The 4,672-nt window shown below is 47.5% G+C and overlaps 1 pseudogene; it reads left to right on the top strand.

The window, feature by feature from the left end:
• The first annotated feature begins 808 nt into the window (after positions 1-808).
• Positions 809-4,672, top strand: part of LOC111955798 (enhancer of filamentation 1-like) — a 28,546-nt pseudogene continuing 24,682 nt past the window's right edge.

Below are 4,672 nucleotides of genomic sequence, written 5' to 3'. Positions count from 1 at the left end.
CAAGACATCGGTGTCCACGACGTGGCTGGTTTTCCCTTTGTAATCCATGATTGTCTGGAAGCCCTGCCACAAACGTCTTGTGTCTGAGCCGTTGAATTGCGACTCCACTTTGTCTCTGTACTGACGTTTTGACTATTTGATTGCCTTACGGAGGGAATAACTACACTGTTTGTATTCGACCATATTCCCAGTCACCTTGCCATGGTTAAATGCGGTGGTTTGCACCTTTCAGTATTGCGCGAATGCTGCCATTTATCCACGGATTAAGGTTTGGGTAGGTTTTAATAGTCACAGTGGGAACAACATCCCCTAAACACTTTCTGATGAACTCAGTCACCATGTCCGTGTATACGTTAATGTTATTCTCAGAGGCAACCCGGAACATATCCCAGTCCTGTATGTTCCTGACAGTAGACTGATCTCTCTTCTTTAACAGTATGTTCCTGACAGTAGACTGACCTCTCTTCTTTAACAGTATGTTCCTGACAGTAGACTGACCTCTCTTCCTTTAACAGTATGTTCCTGACAGTAGACTGACCTCTCTTCTTTAACAGTATGTTCCTGACAGTAGACTGACCTCTCTTCTTTAACAGTATGTTCCTGACAGTAGACGGACTCTCTTCTTTAACAGGTATGTTCCTGAAAGTAGACTGACTCTCTTCTTTAACAGTATGTTCCTGACAGTAGACTGACCTCTCTTCTTTAACAGTATGTTCCTGACAGTAGACGGACCTCTCTTCTTTAACAGTATGTTCCTGACAGTAGACTGACCTCTCTTCTCTCTGCCAGAACCTGATGGCCAACGGCGTTGTACGACAACGTCCCCGAGTCCCCGGAGGAGCTGGCCTTCCGGAAAGGGGACATCTTAACAATCATTGACAGAACACGGGGCCGGCTGGAGGGGTGGTGGCTCTGCTCGCTACACGGACGCCAGGGCATCGCCCCGGGCAACCGCCTCAAGCTGCTGATTGGTCCAATGTTCGACGCCCAGTCCCCTACGCCCAATCATCACCTATAGGCTCAGCCTACCAGCAGAAGGCCTTGTCATCGTCCCAGGGGCTGTATCAGGTGCCCCCGTCCTCCAGAGCCCGGGCAGCAAGGGATCTACCAGGTACCCTGGGACAAGATGTGTACCAGGTCCCCCCTCAGAGGAATGCCCTGGCTGCAGACAACACCCCCAGCAAGGTAGCCAACTGGAGAGGGGGGGGGGGGGGTTGCAGACAGACAGAGGGCTGGATAGAGAAAGAGAGTGGGGGGGCAGACAGACAGAGGACTGGATAGAGAGAGGGGGGGGCCAGACAGACAGAGAGAGAAATTGTGAAAAATACTAACTGCTCAGCTAAAGCCGGTCCCCTGGCAAGAAGAGACAGAGGGCTCTGAGATTGTTCAAACGGCATTGTTTGACAATGGTAGCTTTTAAACCATGGCCTGTTCTGTTGTCCTGCCCTGTGAGGGTACTGACCACGTCACTGGTCCCAGACCAGTTTAAAACCATGGCCTGTTCTGTTGTCCTGCCCTGTGAGGGTACTACCACGTCACTGGTCCCAGACCAGTTTAAACCATGGCCTGTTCTGTTGTCCTGCCCTGTGAGGCTACTACCACCTCACTGGTCCCAGACCAGTTTAAACCATTGGCCTGTTCTGTTGTCCTGCCCTGTGAGGCTACTACCACTCACTGGTCCCAGACCAGTTTAAACCATGGCCTGTTTCTGTTGTCCTGCCCTGTGGAGGGTACTACCACAGTCACTGGTCCCAGACCAGTTTAAACCATGGCCTGTTCTGTTGTCCTGCCCTGTGAGGGTACTACCACATCACTGGTCCCAGACCAGTTAAACCATGGCCTGTTCTGTTGTCCTGCCTGTGAGGTACTACCACTCACTGGTCCCAGACCAGTTTAAACATGGCCTGTTCTGTTGTCCTGCCTGTGAGGGTACTACCACGTCACTGGTCCCAGACCAGTTTAAACCATGGCCTGTTCTGTTGTCCTGCCCTGTGAGGGTACTACCACGTCACTGGTCCCAGACCAGTTTAAACCATGCCTGTTCTGTTGTCCTGCCCTGTGAGGGATACCACACTCACTGGTCCCAGACCAGTTTAAACCATGGCCTGTTCTGTTGTCCTGCCCTGTGAGGGTACTACACACGTCACTGGTCCCAGACCAGTTTAAACCATGGCCTGTTTCTGTTGTCCTGCCCTGTGAGGGTACTACCACGATCACTGGTCCCAGACCAGTTTAAACCATGGCCTGTTTCTGTTGTCCTGCCTGTGAGGCTACTACTACCATCACTGGTCCCAGACCAGTTTAAACCATGCCTGTTCTGTTGTCCTGCCCTGTGAGGGTACTACCACGTCACTGGTCCCAGACCAGTTTAAACCATGGCCTGTTCTGTTGTCCTGCCCTGTGAGGCTACTGCCATGCCACTGGCCCCAGACCAGTCTAATGAGAGTCATTACACAGACACAGTCACAGGGTGGAGGGATTGCAGGGCTGCAATGTGAAATGAAATGTGGACAGGGTGTGCCGAGATGTTAGTTCACCACAGGGCAGTGTTTTTATTCACATAGACAGAGAGAGACTCCCATTTGGCTTATTTGTGTGTTGGCGAGCTGTGTGTAGGGCCAAGGAAGCCACAGAAGGGCACTGAACAGGGCACAACTCATGGAAAAGCCAACAGTGCAGAGTTGTGTTTTTATGCTGTTGGTGTTTGGTGGAGTCCAGCAACAGCTGCATGTATTTAGGTGTGTCTGTACTCAAATACTGTACACCAGCTCACAGACAACAACCAAGTCCYGTGCAAATGGATTCACCAGTCATCTACATGTCTATTCATGTTCCAGGCAGTACAGTACAGCTGTGTATTTAGTACAGTACAGCTGTGTATTTTGATACTGTAATAAGCTAGTTATACTCTTCAGCAGGGTTCCCCAACTGGCCAGCGGGTCATTTTATTTGCCCCCCAATTTTCTGAGCAAAATAATTATTTGTATTTGTTGGACATAAGACTGTAAAAACACCAGCAAATCAGCTCCAATTTATTCGGGAAATTTGTTTAAAAAATGTCCCATGCATAATAGAGAGATACACTACATGTCCAAAAGTATGTGGACAGCTGCTCGTCAAACATCTCATTCCAAAATCATGGGCATTAATATGGAGTTGGTCCCCACTTTGCTGCTATAACAGCCTCCACTCTTCTGGGAAGGTTTTCCGCTAGATGTTGGAACATTGCTGCGAAGACTGGCTGCCATTCAGCCACAAGAGCATTAGTGAGGTCAGGCACTGATGTTGGGCCATTAGGCCTGGCTCGCAAGCATTCCAATTCATCCCAAAGGTGTCAAATGGGGTTGAGGTCAGGGCTCTGTGCAGGCCAGTCAAGTTCTTCCACATTGATCTCGACAAAACCATTTCTGTATGGACCTCCCTTTGTGCACGGGGGCATTGTCATACTGAAACAGGAAAGGGCTTTCCTCAAACTGTTGCCACAAAGTTGGAAGCACATAATCGTCTATAATGTCAATAACAGCACTTTTACAGTTGACCGGGGCAGCTCTACCAGGACAGAAATTTGACGAACTGACTTGTTGAAAGTCACTGAGCTGTTCATTAAGGCAATTCTACTGCCAATTTTTGTCTACGGAGATTGTATGGCTGTGTAATTGATTTTAAACACCTGTCAACAACTGGTGTGGCTGAAATAGCCAAATCCACTCATTTGAAGGAGTGTCCACATACTTTTGTATATATAGTGTACAGTATATATGATCATATGGGGCGGCAAGTAGCCTAGTTTTTAGAGCGTTGGACTAGTAACCAAAAGGTTGCAAGATTGAATCCCCGAGCTGACAAGGATAAAAATCTGTCGTTCTGCCCCTTAACAAGGCAGTTAACCCACTGTTCCTTGGCCATCATTGAAAATAAGAATTTGTTCTTAGCTGACTTGCCTAGTTAAATAAAGGTAAAAATAAAAATGAAATATACAAATGTAAGCAAGGTTTGAATTATTGTGTTTTTGTCAAATATTATATATGTTTGGGCTTTCTTGTGGAAAATAATTATAACCAGTTCTTAACCTGAACTGGATAGGTACTCTACTCCATCTCCTTAGGAGAGGGGAAATAATTATAACCAGTTCTTAACCTGANCTCCTTAGGAGAGGGAAAATAATTATAACCAGTTCTTAACCTGAACTGGATAGGTACTCTACTCCATCTCCTTAGGAGAGGGGAAATAATTATAACCTGGCGAAATGTATTCTGTCTGTGGGTATTTTCAACATGGCTTGAGTTGGCAGAGACGTTACCCAACTAAGGTGTGTTTGTGGGGTAAATAGGGAGCTGGTGCTTAGGAGACTGTGGCTGTCTCCCAAATGACAACCTATTCCCTTCATAGTACACTACTTATGACCAGGGCCCACAGGGAAAACAGCAAGGCATGTGCCCATAGAGCTCTGGTTAAAAGTAGTGTAATATAAGGTATAGGGTGCCATTTCAGACACATCCCTAATTACACTCACAGACCAGTCCTACCATCACACTCACACTCACAGACCAGTCCTACCATCACACTCACACTCACAGACCAGTCCTACCATCACACTCACACTCACAGACATTTACATTTACATTTAAGTCATTTAGCAGACGCTCTTATCCAGAGCGACTTACAAATTGGT

Source organism: Salvelinus sp. IW2-2015, linkage group LG31, assembly GCF_002910315.2.
Source record: "Salvelinus sp. IW2-2015 linkage group LG31, ASM291031v2, whole genome shotgun sequence".
Taxonomy (NCBI): Eukaryota; Metazoa; Chordata; class Actinopteri; order Salmoniformes; family Salmonidae; genus Salvelinus; species Salvelinus sp. IW2-2015.
This window is presented reverse-complemented; position numbering and strand designations above follow the sequence as displayed.